Source organism: Theobroma cacao, chromosome 9, assembly GCF_000208745.1.
Source record: "Theobroma cacao cultivar B97-61/B2 chromosome 9, Criollo_cocoa_genome_V2, whole genome shotgun sequence".
NCBI lineage: Eukaryota > Viridiplantae > Streptophyta > Magnoliopsida > Malvales > Malvaceae > Theobroma > Theobroma cacao.
The window spans coordinates 16,828,526-16,844,323 of NC_030858.1; the positions used below are offsets into that span (position 1 = coordinate 16,828,526).

Sequence of the window (15,798 nt, forward strand, 5' to 3'; positions counted from 1 at the left end):
AATATAAGAAATTATATTAAAAATAAAAATAAAATATATTCTTGTAATAAGAAATGAAAAATAAAATATATTTAATTAAAAATATATTTAAAAATGACATTATATAAAAATTAACAATAAAAAAAATACATGTTAAACTTATATTTTAATATATAAGGGTAGTTTTGGAAATTAACATTACATACCTTGTAAAGTACTTGTAAAACAAACACTGCAATGTTATCTTTCCTGCAATCACATTACTTGCAATCATATTATCTGCAATCACATTACATTGTAAAGTACTAAACGCTACCTTAGAACTAGACCATGATTTAGGTTAGATTTCCAGCAGCTAGCCTCCTCCTAGCAACCATATTTCACAACTATTAATAAAATTTTTAATGCATTATCATTGTACATTCTGCCAGTAAAATAAATCACAACATGAACCTCACATTTCACCAATTATGCTTACCTTAATACTCAATTCATTATCTCAACTGAATCTTTAGAGATAGACTTTGGATTCAACATCTTTCCAACAACTTCTCCTTTCCTTTACAATTTCCTTACATCTTAGGTACAATTAAAATTTGTAAGTCAAACTTGTTCAAATATCCTCCTTTAATCATACTTAAATAGGACAAGAACTTAAGATTTAAGCTTCCTCTCCTCACCTTTATGAATGGTTAACTCACTCAAAGTATAACTTCAGCAACCTCCAAGCTGAGACACCAAAGGCTACCATACAAAAAAATTCAACAGCTTTTAAGCAATCAAACTCTAGATTTAGGATCCAACAAAATAAAAGATTCTTTACCTAACCCACTGATTTTTCTCTTTCAGCTTCTAAAATTAATTGGGGAGCCTTAAACCTCTTAAAGTAGGCTCAATCTTGATGCATGAACTCTTTCTTTTTGGCCGAGAGCTTAGCTCTCATTCCTTCCATTCGACCTCTAATTTATCTCTTTCAAATTCTTAGCTTTATATGGTGGTTTGGTGAAGGTTTTAGTGCTTATTGAAAGCAATGGAGGCTTGGGTTTAGAAAGTAAAATAAAGCAGACCACTCTTTATTCACATTGTTAGTCCACTTTATGCCAAAAACTCTTGAAAATGCACTTCATAGTGTTCAATTTTCTAGAGGAGAAGAATGGTAGCTCGGAGCAGGTGAAATGGGTGGATCTTCTTTGGTAAATTACATTCTAAGATTATTTTGAAGATAATTTCTTTCCCCCTTGGTAGATTGTGGTTGCCATGTATTGGCCATCATGGATTTTCCCTATCCATTCTTACATCTTTTGAGCAGATTCGTGACACCTACATTGCCCATGAATAATTTCGTTGTTTATCCTATCTTTAGTCATATTGCTTTTCTCATTATTGGCTTAGTTGTAGATTCTTCTATCCACTTAATCCTACTTTGAAATATAGTTTATTCTTTCATTTCCTATTGATATCTTTACATGGCTGAATAACCATATCATTGCATGCTTTTTCTTTTGTAATCTTGCACATGGTGTTTTATACATGCACAATCCTTCACCTAAGGCCAACCATATAAATTTAATTAACCTTTAGTCTTTCTTCATTGTTATTTTAATGTTTATTTACTATAATTTATCTAATATATATGTGTATATATACAATATATGTATGTATATATATATATATATATATATATTTATTTAATAGTAATAATACCTTATATTATCAATCACCTTTATTATTTTATCAATCTCCCCCACTTATGTTTACTGTGACCAATTAACACCTCCTTCATGAAGACATGATTAAATTCGACCTTAAATATAATAATATTATTTTAATATCATTGTATCATGAATAAAATATTATTTTATTTCAAAATATTCCATCCACCATCCCATGCTTAGTAACATCAAAATTGACCTTAATTCACTTCAATTACCACCCAATAAACTCTAGTAGTTAACATTTACTGTATAGGGTGTTACATGCACAAAGAAGTCGAAGACTTGAGATGTCATCAAATTTGATGTTTTTGCCAACTTCAACATTTGAGACTCTTTCTGCATCTGTAAATAACTTCCCCTGGAGAATTAAAAAGGATCCCTAGTTACTAGCTTGAACATGAGAATTATTGACATATCAGCTTAACATTTTAGGAATTTCAAAAATTGGTGGTTTTAAAAGAGTAGCCATATGGTCTAGTCATAGAAAAATAGAATCAAAAGTGGAAGGAACCAACAAATTGGCTTATTTCAATTTTTGCAATTTGGGAAGACTAGATCTTGCTGGCATTTCAACCTCTTGACCAAAAGCAATCATTATATCACACAATGTTCCAATCTTTACTTGTTACAGGAGGACTTCGAGCAACAGTTCTATACCTTTATCAACCAATACTTTTCTCCTTTGACGTTGTGGTTCCATTCTGGATAGAACTTTTTCATTAACAAAATCATTTGAAATGAATTCTTGCTCCAAGCTCCAAAGTTTAAGATTAACTTGATATGCCTCAACATATCAATAGCGTTGAAGGTAGAATACAACAAGGAGACTTCCAATAGTATTTCAAGGGTCATTAGTTGCACAATCTAACAAGCATTTGGAGGATATGTTTCTCCTCATCAAAACTCCATTACAACTTTTGTAGAAAAATAGCATAAGAAAATAAGTCAAAAGCCTTAAGATGTGGATAACACACTGTTTTTTAAGAGTTTGCCTACTATGGGGATTTGCAAAAAAGGACTTTTTAGGATACAACAAGCCTATTGCAAAATTCTATTAAAAGTGAAAGTCTGTATTGAAAGTACGTTCCCTTTTACAAATATTAAACCAATATGTTTCAATAACTGTGTCTATTGAGAACATTAAACAATCAACCAGTGTGTTTCAACAATTGTGTCGGTTAAAAAACATTAAAAAAAGAATCTGTTTATTTTAAAAGTTTTGTCTTAAAGTGAATAGTCACATTTGGATAAGTAATTAACATCCATGTGAGACTTCCAGTAAACCCAAATATTACAAACTATGTAGTAAGTCTATTATTTTATCTACCAAGTTTGTCTGAAAACATAAACAACATAATTCAGTGACCAATACTTATATCCAGTCCATCCAAGACTCGCATTGACCTTTCGAATCATCAAATGCATCTTTACTTGATCCATAGTTGAACTTTTTTTTCCAAAATTTCATACTAAGCATTCGCTGATATGTAAATGATTTAGACAAAAGCTTGCACTCCACTTTCACCCGAACAATAGTGAGAACCTCATTAAGCAATACCAACTATGATCCACCATCATTACCAGACTAACATAAAACCATTTAAGCTACCTTAGAATTTTGTCTTTCTAACAGAACTCGTGCAATCTTAGGATAAGTTGCTGTACCACAGATCTCTAGAAGAAGTTGATGAGATTCTATAAAAAAAATTATCTTAATATGGAAAAACTAAAAAAGCAAGGTTTTGGAGCGAAGTAACGGTTGTTTGAAGATTGAAAAAGGCAACCTTTGGTTACAAAATGAAGGCATTTTAACTTTACCAATTTATGTCTAGTTATATGCAAGTTTATAATGTTGTTTTGTTATTTGCTTGTGTCTTGTTCTAGCTAAATGTTAAATAGGTGTGTTGTTTCATTTATGTAAAGCTTAAATGCCAAAGTCAAGTGTCGTCTTATTTTATTCCTTTGTAATGCTTAGTAGCCATGTGTTTTATTCCTCTGTTAATTGTTGTTTGACATAGAAAACCATGTTTGGTTTTCATGCCTAGCCTATTGTTACTCAATTTTATTGTCCCAAGGCTACATCTAAGGCCTCGGTTAGTTTCTCATTGTAGTTGATGAATATATAAGAAAACTATGGAATTAAAAAGTCTGATGCCTTTTGCTAATTCACTAATTTAAAACATATTCTTTTTTCACTCATTTTTCTTCATCTGTCTTTCAGTGTTCTTCATTTTTTGAAAATTTTGTTTTCTCTTAGAATCTTAACATGGTATCAGAGCTATCTTCTTAAGGAACCTATATAACATTTCTTATTCTTCCTTGATTGTCATCTGGTTGATTGAATCACTAGTTCAATGGTTACTGCTGGTTTCAGAACTTCAACTCCTCTAATCTTTTCAAGTTGAAATTAACCCATTTAAGCAACGAAAATGAAGGCTTATCTTAAAGCTTTTGACTTATAGGACGTAGTTGAAGTTGAGGGTGATCCTCCGATCCAAAGACTTGCTAATCCCACATTGGTTAAAATTAGGCAGCATAGTGAGGAGGTTGCCAAGCAATATAAGGCATTTTCATGCCTTCACTTTATTAGTTCAAACACTATTTTCACTAGGATTATGAACTTTGATGATCCTAAGCAAGTACGAGATACTTTGAAGGAACAGTTTCAAAGGAGCGATCACACCAGGCAAATGTAGATTCTGAATCTTTCAAGGGAGTTTGAGCGACTGAAGATGAAGGATGATGAAGGTATTCAAGCTTATTTACATAGAATTTTACGAATAGTGAATCAGTTAGGGTTGCTAAGGGAAGAAGGTACAAAGAGAAAAGTAGTAAATACGTTCTTGGTGAGCTCATTAGAGAGGTTTGAGGCCAAAATTTCCTCTCTAAAAGCCTCAAAAGACTTAACTAGATCTTACTGAATGAATTAATCAATGCATTTTCTAGTCTAAGAGCAAAGAAAAGTTATCAAGAGTGAATACTCCATTTAAAATGCCTTAGCAACCAAGACTAAGGGCTTAAAAGTTTAAGGAGGTGGTTCTAAAAGGCTTAAGAGAAATGGAAACAAAGTTGGTGACGGTAAGTAGGGTAAGCATACTAATAAGTACCTTTTTTGCCCTCACTACAAGAAGAAAAACCACACTACGAAGTACTACGAAGTACAAGCCAAATGTGAAATGCAGAGTCTGTAACCAGCAAGGACATATGGAGAAGGCATGTAAAGTTTATAAAACTAAAGCAAAAAGCAAGGTTGTAGTAGCTAAAAAGGTTATTGAATCTGAAGAGTTGTTTTTCATGGCTAAGTTGGATGATAAGTGGGCAGTAAAGGACTCCTAGTTGATTGATAATGGATATTCAAACCACCTTACAAGTAATGAAAGCTTATTCACTGAGCTTGATAGGAAGCTTAAAGCTTAAGTAAAAATTGGAAATGGGGTTTACAAAATAATTGGTATTAGTACTATAGTAGTTGATACTCCCTCAAGTACCAGATTCATTAATTATGTTCATTATGTATTTGAGGCTAATCAAAACTTACTCAGTGTAGGTCAGTTAAATGACAATCACTATGCCATGTTGTTTAAAGATAAATAGTGCATTATCTTTGAACCTACTAGTGTTGAGTTGTTGACAGTTAAGATGAAAAATAAGTGTTATCCTTTAAATATGATGGAAATAGAACATAAGGCTAACAACAATGAAAGTGATTTATTCGAGATATGGCATAAGAGATTAGGGCATGTGAAATATGGTTCACTAATGAAAATGGCCTCTGATAACTTGGTAAAAAGCTTTCTTGCTATAAAGAAACCAAATAAACTGTGTTAAGTATGTCAATAAGGAAAACAAAATAGGAAGCCATTTCCAAAGGAAAGAAAATGAAAGGCTACTTAGAAACATGGGCTTGTACACATTGATATTTATAGACCAATGAGAACTCTATCATTGAATAACAATAGGTTCTACATTATGTTTATTGATGACTTGACTAGATTTTGGTAGATATACTTTATAAACAAATCAGACGCTTTGAATCATTTTATCAAATTTAAAGCCTCAACAGAAAACCAATTTGATATGAAGTTTAAAAATCTGAGAAGTGATTATGGCATAAAGTATATTGTAGCTAACTTTAAAAGGTATTTGAAGAAACTTGGTGTTTATCATCAACTTACAATGACTTATAGTCCCCAACAAAGTGGAGTTGCAGAAAGAAATAGTAGAAATGGCAAAATGCTTGATGTTTCAAAATGACTTACTAAGGGTATTTTGGACAAAGGCAATCAATACTATAAATTATTTACTAAATATGGCCTATATTCGAGTTTTGACACTCAAAACTCCTTATGAAATGTGGTATAAACACAACCCTATGTAACTCATTTGAAAACTTTTGGTTGCATCTGCTATGTCAATATATTAGATCAAAAAAGGACTAAATTAGACTTCAAGTCAGTCATGGCTATACGATTTGGCTACAGTGAGTCCTCTAAAGGTTATGGGTTGTATGCCATTAATACTAAGAAGCTATTCATGAGGAGAGATATTGTTTTTGATGAAGGGCAAAAATGGAGTTGGAGAAATGAGACTGTAGACAATTCTGAAAATGAAATTTCTTCTAATGATGATCAATTGCAGTTTGATGACAATGATTCAGTTGATTCAAAAGAAGAAAGTTTGGCAATAAAAGGAACAAGAACACTTCAGGATATCTATAGCAGCTGTAATGTTGCCATTTTAGATTCTTCAAGCTTCACTAAAGCTAATTTTAATTCAAATTGAAAGGCTGCAATGGATGTTGAAATCAGTGTGAATAAAAGGAATGAGACTTGGATTCTTGTTGATAGGTCTAAGGATCAAAGTGTTATTGGAGTCAAGTGGATTTACAAAACAAAATTGAATCTAGACAGTTCAATCAACAAGTACAAAGCAAGATTAGTAGTGAAGTGTTATTCACAAACATATGGTATTGACTATTTTGAGACTTTTTCCTATATTGCCAGACATGACACTATAAGATTACTAGTTGCCTTGTCAGCTAGGGAAGGTTAGAGAATCTTTCATCTAGATGTCAAGTCTGCATTCTTAAATGGAATACTGTTAGAAGACATTTACATAGATTAATTAGAGGGATATGAAGAACTAGGATCAGAAAACAAAGTTTGCAAACTTATTAAGGCTTTTTATGGCCTCAAGCAAGCTCTCAGAGCTTGGATGAAAGGATTGATGAGCATTTCAGTGGTCAAGTCTTCAATAGGAGTGTAACTGAGCCTACATTCTATGTAAAAAACTCAAATAACTCAGTCATACTCATTGTAGCCTTATATCTAGATGATTTATTGACTATAAGACTTAATGAGGGTTATTTAAAAGAGTTCAAAGATTAGATGATGATTGTGTTTGAGATGATTGATCTAAGATTAATGACCTACTTTTTAGGTATGGAAGTTCAACAAGCTACTGGTCAAATTATACTACATCAAACCAAGTATGCAAAGGACTTATTAAAAAGGTTTAATATAAGCTTCTGCATACTTATTCACACCCCACTCATTGTAAGTTGCAAACTTTGTAAAAATGATGGGTCAACAAAAGTTGATGGACTGCTTTACAAAAGCATGATTGGGTTGTACTTATCAGCAACACGACCAGATATCATGTTTGCCAAAAGCTTACTGTCAAGATATATGCAATCTCCTTTAATATTGCATTTTGTAGCTGTAAAAAGAGTTCTCAGATATGTGAAAGGTACTGTTGACTTTGGTTTAAGGTACTTGAAGTAGGAAAGCAATGAGCTACAAGGCTATATTGATAGTGATTCAGTAGGATCTGTGGCTAATTTAAAGAGTATTTAAGGATTTTGTTTTTCTCTTGGAAGTGGAGTTTTCTCATGGAACTCGAAAAAGTTGGAGGTAGTGGCTCAGTCATCAGTTGAGGTTGAGTACATTGCCATTGTTACAGCAACAAATCATGCTCAATGGTTAAGAAAGGTATTTTTTGATTTGGGATTCAGTCAAGTTAAGTCACAATGCTGCATGTGGACAACCAATCTACGATTGCCATAGCCAAAAATCCAATACAACATGGATGCATAAAGCACATCAGAGTAAAGTTTCATGCGTTTAGGGATGCTGTTAAAGATCAAGAAATTGAGCTCGAGTACTACCACACTAATGCTCAATTGATTGATATCTTCACCAAAAGTCTAAGCAAAGACAGATTCAAAACTCTGAGATCTTCTTTGGGTGTTTACCAGACTAATGATCGTGGGGGTGTGTTGGAAAATGATCTTAATCTAGTAAAACAAAAGAAGCAAAGTTTTTGAGGGAAGTAATAGTTGTTTGAATATTAAAGAAGGTAACCTTTGGTTACAAAATGAAGGCATTTTAACTTTACCAATTTATGTCTAGTTATATGCAAGTTTATAGTGTCCTTTCGTTATTTCCTTGTGTCTTGTTCTCGCTAAACGTCAAATAGGTGTGTCGTTTCATTTATGTAAGGCTTAAAAGCCAAAGTCAAATGTCGTTTATTTTGTTCCTTTGTAATGGTTAGTAGCCATGTGTTTTATTCCTCTGTTAATCGTTGTTTGACATTGAAAACTATGCTTGGTTTTCTATGCCTGGCCTACTGTTGCTCAATTTTATTTTCCCAAAACTACATCTAAGGCTTCAGTTAGTTTTTCATTGTAGTTGATGAATATATAAGCAAAATATGGAATGAAAAAGTCTGATGCATTTTGCTGATTCACTGATTTAAAGCATATTCTTTCTTCTCTCATTTTTCTTCATCCGTTCTTCAGTGTTTGGAAATTTTGTTTTGTCTTAGAATCTCAACAGATTCCAGCAAAGCCTCATCTGAGTGATCATCCAAAAGACAGAAAGTGAACAATTCAAGTAATGAATGCCTGCTTATACTAAAGGAGGCTAGAAAGTCATCCACGATATGTCTCCACTCTTCTTCGGGCATACTCCAATTCCGATCAAACAAGTTACGTTAAAATTTTAGTTGTAATATAGTTATTTGTAAAAAATTATAAAAACGTGCATAAGATAAGTAAGATAGAGTATTTATTTTGTTTGTTAAATGAATAAAATAAATAAAAAAATATACTTAATTTTTTTGTGATTTACCTGTTAACCTATTTAATTACTTTCTTTTTTTTTTAAACTTTTTATTATTTAGAGATAGTGATGACTTTACAGTAAGGTCGCCCTTACTGTAGACAAAATCTCCTGATGTACCCTTTCTCTACGTTTGGTGAAAGTTTTGTAAGTGTTTTGTGTTTTCCTTAGTCTTATTGCTTAAAAAGTTTAAACTTATATCAAATTTAGCAAACGAAAAATCTTTTGGAAACCAAATTTATGTTCCTATTCTTCCCAAAATGAGGTGTGCCATAATAGAGCAAGAGCTTGGTGCTTTACAGGAGGAGTGTTGGTTGCTCGTAAAGCTAAAGACTTTGAAGGACTCATGAATTGGTGGGTGACTGAAACTAAAACCATGGCAAGAGTTAGGAGTGATTCCCATCCCGCTTACATTTGAAATGACTAAAACTAAAGCCATTGGAATAGCCCACAAATCTAATTTCAAATAAAAACAAATCTCTTCAAAAAGCGGTCATGATTTTGAGAAATTAGGAATTTGTTGAACTAGATAAGAATACAAGATTTAGGGAAGCTTTAAAGAAATCTTTAAAAGGTTCTTTTTGAAGCTAAAGAAAATAATGAGTTCTCTTTGGAAATATCAAAGAGTGCGTTTGAAACGAGAAATTTCAAAATTTAAAGAATTTTAAAAATAAAGGCATTTTAAAATGCATCAATTTAAATAACAACAATTTTAATTGTATTATTTGGATAAATATTTTTTCTAACAAAATTCTGAGTATTATTTGAATTAGATATGATGAAAAATAATTATAAAAGATAAATAATGCTGCTGGGGTTATAAAAATAAGAATGGAGAAAAATATATATGCAATATAGGTGTCCTTAGATTTGGAAAAATATAGAGATCTTACTATTGTGAAAAGGTAAAAAAAACGAATATTTGTAATTAGAGTTAAAAAAATAAATGTCGCAAAAAAAAGGAAACATAATAATTGTTGGTATCTTCTTAAATAAAATCAAGAATTTTCTCTAATTTCACCTCTAGGGATAGAATTTGACATGAGAATTCGGGTCCTTCAAAATCCCTCATCCAAATTTCAAGAATTTTGAGGATTTTAACTTTTATTTTACCAAATAAGGTAATTTAATTTTAGAATTTTCGAAATTTTCTCTATAAATGAATTTCTTTATTGAAATTTCCTATCTAAATGCACTAAAGAGTCTAAATTCAAAACCTCTTTTGCATCATTAAAAATTGAGGTCTACAATAGTGGGAAAAAATCGAGATCTATAAATGTTTTAATTAAAGAAATATTGGATAGAGGCGTGTGGATCACTGTGTAGGAAAATAGTAGTTTGCGAAAGTTTTTGTAAATTTTCAAGAGAAAGTTATAATTTCCTCTAATGAAAAATTATTTTTGAGGAAACTTTATCATTCATATCTCATGAAATAACCACTACCAAACATATTTTGATTTTTGGGAACATATAAGGACATAAAATTAATTTAACACATAAAAGACACAACATATTTTGATTTGTGGAGATAAAAAAAAAAAAAAACTAACATGGTATGGATAAACCACATTCCATCAACATATTACTAACAGACCTAAAGTCAAAGGAAAATTTTCAATTTTGAAAGAATAAGGACTAGAGTGTAATTTTTGGGTGTTTTTAGGACATCTTTTATAGTTGACCTTGCGAAAAAAAAAAAGTTAAATGTTGCATTAAAATTTCTTTTTTATAAGGAAGGGAGTGCCATTTTCTTATTAACTTGTATTCGATCTTTGCAAGGAATACTTAAAGTAAAATCTTAAATGTACCATGTCAATTTGTAAAGTAGTACACCCTTAAAATTATTCAAGTAAAAATTAGGAGTAGGCAACATATCTAGTGATAAAGCTCCTTTCGAATGAGAATTTAGTATTACTTTTCGAACCAAGAAACATATCCATTGAGAGCAATTTGAAGTCCAACCCAAATTTCTCAATATTTGAGTTAAAATATATTGCTAGAATTTGGATAAATATTTTCGGTATAAAGGATAATAATACTCATAAGTATATATTATACAAATTGTTTGTCCCCTCTTTTTCCTTTCCTTATTTTTTTTAACTTCTGCAATCATACCCCATTTTTTACCAAAAAATAAGATACTCAACTACTTAAATAAAACAAGATTAAATAGGTGATATTATTATTATTATTATTATTATTTTGGAAGGAGAGATTTAATGCAAACTCTTTGAGCGGATAAATGCATCTATCTCTAAGTTAATATATATNATAATAAACTAATATATTATAAATATATTATATATATAATTTTTTATAGGATAAACAGAATAAATAAAAAAAACAAAATGGATGGATTAATGAGTTAGTTGAAAGGTTACAACTTTTAGAAGAAGTGCATTCTTAAAAAATGCGCGAAGCCTAGAAGTTGCTCTGGCCAACGGGAATCTACATTCGGATCCACATGGAAAAGAGGAATGCAATTCCAGTATTCTACTCTACAGCATCAAATCACATTGATGATTCCAGGAAACTGATACCTAAAACTGTTAACAGTTAAAGTGCAACCCCATGAAAGTACTGTATCTTGTTTTTACATTGTAAATGTATTTCATCTCTAACATCTACCTATTATGTAAGGGATTTGGACCGGTTGGAACAACTCGCTTGCCCTCCGAAGTGATGTTCTTTCTCCAAGTGGTTAAGAAGTACCTGTTTAAGCCAGCCTTGGTCGGCCCTTGCTCCCCAGCAGATGGCCAAGTCTTCATTGCCACCGCATCAGTTGTCCCAACCCTCGCAAAAATCAATAGACCAACCAAAATACAGAGAAGAGCTAATCTCATTGCTCCAAGACTTCAACAAAATGGGACGGAAGAAACAAAAAGAAAATGAACAAGCTAGGTAGGAGACAGCAAGAGATCGAGAACACATATTAAATACTACGGAAAGCTAACCTCAGAAAGGGAGAGAAAGAGAGAGAGAGAGAGACAGAAGGAATAGAGAGGAATAGAGAAAAGTGAAGCCTGCGTTGAGTAGCAAAGAAGGAGACATTAACTACGGTACCTCGGATTTACGGTAAAGCTTTTGATACATCAACATCTCCTGATCACAACCTTCACCGAACCTTATTAATTGCTTTTAATTCAATTGGACATAATATGGAACGGTCTAAACTTGCCAACGTTATATATATATATAAATTCCATGCAAACAATTTATTAATTTTGACTAATTGTAATAGTTTAGTTTATTACTTCCAAGTATTGACTCACTGATAAATGCATATATTTAATCTATTTAAAAAGTCAGGCTTGAATATCCCATTTTCTTAATTGAAAAAAACAAGAAATACTAATGGTTTTTTTGATATTCTATACATTGGAGGAATGAGATGTACGCTTGGATTTGGACTATTTGAAATAAATAATTATAATTTTGTATAATTCTATATAAATAGTTTAACATGTACAAATTTAAAATTATTTTATTTTTAAAAAATAATAATTATTTTTCACCCATCTGGAATTTAAGATTATTAAAAATGTTGAATTTCAAATTCTAGGCTTATAAAAATAAAGGGTTTAAACTTCAAGAATTTAGATAAAAATGTAAATTGAAGATGTTAATTACAATTCAAACCTAAATCCAAGAAATTAGTGAAATTCATGAAATTTCCATTAATCAAATAAAATTTTGTCAAACCTATTAATTTTGAATTTCCGAATTAAGGATTTGATTAATTGATTTAAAATTGCACTTACTTCCACTTTATCTTTTACCCTGCTAGAAAAGGTCTTCGCCCTACGGTCCAGTGGTTTTGAGAAGGCTTTCTGCAATTTGCCATTACTCCACTTGCTTATAAAGCCCCAAAAGGTCACGTACCAAAAGCTGACACCCTGAAAAGGAGAGGGTGAAAGTATGGAGGCAAAGGGTGGCACATAGACATAGTAGACGGCATGGATAACAGTTTAGCTTCCTGATTCAGTATTCACGCAGCTAAAGAAAACCGGCTGTCACAACAAGTTAAAGTTACCATATTTTCATTAAAATTTAGAAATTTTAAGTCTGTCATGTTCATTGATCTTATGCTTCTATTTATTGCTATGTCTTTTAGCTTAGGGTTTTCGAAGAAAAATTTCACTAAGCTGTTTTGAAATGCTTTTCATAGTGATTTGTTAATTTTAATAAAATATTTTCTTCTTCATGATTTTCCAATAATTTTTATTTTAGGATATTCTTCGATGAAACTAGATCCTTGAGCGGACCTTTGGCTAAAATTTCAGCTTAAATGTGTTTCTCGAAATTTACAATAAAATATTGTATTAAACTATTTTATAATTAACTTAAATTTGACTCATTTGAACATTTGGATGAAACATACCCATCTGACAATCATAGTGAAACCAAACCGGTTGGATTTGAAACATAAGATTATTTAGCTTTCCAAGATATGTTTCTAATTTGTTTTCATGAAAAATAGACAGTAATAATTTTAAAATTGAAAATTCAACTTTCCTTATTTGAAACAGTTTGATCACCCTAAGAAACCCTGAAAAGGTTTGAGTCAGATTTTAGGGCATCCAAAACCCTATGGGTGCTCCATATATGCTCTTTTAACTTTTTTTTAGTGGAAGAGAAAAGAGGAAGAAAAGCACAAAAGGGAGTAAGTGGCCATTTGAGTAGTTTTAATTTAATTTTGAGGGAAAGAAACCCCTAACGTCATGTTTGGTTTGTTAAATGGAATATGGTAAGAATTGAATAGTTATTTTATGAGAATATAAATAGAATAGAAAAGGAATGTTATGAGTATGTTTGGTTCCTTAGAATAACTTTAAGGAATACAAAAGGAATAATCTCAAAAATACTATTTTACCTTTTAATAAAAAATAAAAATTTATTTATAAAAAATCAATTTTATTTTTATTTTGTTTCTTCTACTTCACGTATTTTTATTTAATTTTTCTTTATTTATTTTCTATTTTTTCTCCTTTTTGTTTCTTTTTTATTTTCTTTCAATTTTTAATTCATTTGTTTAGTACAACTAAAAACCCTCCAGCCAACTATCACTGATGAGCCATATAGGTTTCGATAGTGGTCAGATTGACCAAATTAAGTCGGAAGGGTGCAAATCCATTCGCAAGGGCACTGTTGCGCTCCAAACAACCAATCCAGCTACAAAGGTACCATTTTGGTGCTGCTAAGCAACCACATTTGGCCCTTGATTTGGCGTTTTGGCACCGTCGATGGCTTGCAGCTGCCAAATCACCATGTTAGTCTTTCGCAGTCCAAAATTTGATATTTGATGCCGGTTCCTAATGGACATGGAATAGCCATTCCGATGAGTGATTAATGAACTACTATTCCAAGTTTGAACGGAATAAACTGTTGGCTGGTCTCTAGAGTTGGTTTTTGATCCAAATACAAGATTATATTGGATTTGGTGAGTTTTTGTTTGATAGAATTTTCTGCTGTAAATTAGAGCAGAGAATGGTGGCTGAACTACTAAGTCTATTGCTTAGAAAATGTATATTTCATGAACTACTAAGTCTATTTGAAAGATAGGCCGAAGAGAGAGCCAATTGGGGCATGTTTTGAACTTAAAAATGACATTCTGTTAAGAAGATATTGATACATTTGAATGAAGTATCGATACTTGAAACTCAAAAAGGCACCTATTTGAACAAATATCAATGCTTAGAGTGTCAATACTTGTGCCCAGAAATGAAAAGTATAGATACTTATGTCTTAAGTATCGATACCTATGTCACGTTTTACAAAAAAAAATAAAGACAATACCATAATTTTACAAGTCTTTTAACCCTCCAAAGTTTGAGAAACATCCAGCACTTTTTATTTTCTCTTCTCTCAATTCTTTCTCTACCCCTCTTCCGTCTCTTCTCTCTTTGGTCTTTTCTTACCTTGCTCTTTCATTTTCTCACCAAACAAACTTGGATTTAAGCTTTGAATCTTGTTTCTGAACATTTTGGAGGTAATATTTTAGTTTCTTGAACATCAAATCCCTTGGTTTTCATTTCCAAATTTGAAGATTTTCTAAAAATCCATTTATCTTTAAAACCCTAGGTTTTGGTTAATTTTGGATACCACAAGCTCAACAAGGTAAGATTATTATGAACTTAGGCTATTTATAATATGGAATCATGATTAGGATGAATATTAGATGCTGATTTTAAGTTTATGGAAAGATTGCTTAGGGTTTGGTGGAAAAAATAAAACTATTACAAAATTTATGGACTTTATGTGGTTATTGATGGGATAATCGTTATAGGTACTATTAAGGACTTGGTATCCAATTGTGGATGAGTTGGTGTTGGCTGGAAGAATTGGAGGAAAGGCGTTCATCGGATTTGTGAATATATATAATATGTTTTTAATTATTTTGATGTAATTATAAGTATGCCTTGTGCCAAGCCCAGCCCTAAATTATTTGTCAGATCATACATATAGTTGACATCATGCCTGTGTATTAGAATATCTCGATAAAATAGGTAAAAGTTGGTATTGTACTTAAAAATATAACTAAGTTGATTTATACCTCGAACTAATTAAAATAGGAATTTTAAGATGAAATTTCAAATTTCACAGTTCAGGGATTTCTCAAAACAGTGATTCGGAGTTCGAGGTTCAGTTTGGAGTCAATCGGGAGAATTGACCGATTAGGGACAAAACGATCATTTTGTCATTTAAGGACAAAACAGGAATTTTTTTTTAAAAAAAATTGGTAACAATTGATCAAGATTAATTATTTAGATTATTTAGAACATAATTGGAGTTTGCGGAGTGAGAAATTTTTAATTTCCAGTATTTCTGGGGTATAGGGGCAAAACGATAATTTTGCCATATCGGGGGCAAAATGGTAATTTTGCACCACCAACACTTGTCAAATTTGTGGAATTTAATTATGGTGGGAATGGATAAAGATGGAATAAAGGTGTGTTGGAAAATTAAAATGAAAAGTCAAAATT

The 15,798-nt window shown here is 31.4% G+C and overlaps 1 pseudogene; it reads right to left on the reverse strand.

Annotated features, from left to right (window-relative positions):
* Nucleotides 1–11,658, reverse strand: part of LOC18589443 — a 21,801-nt pseudogene extending 10,143 nt beyond the window's left edge.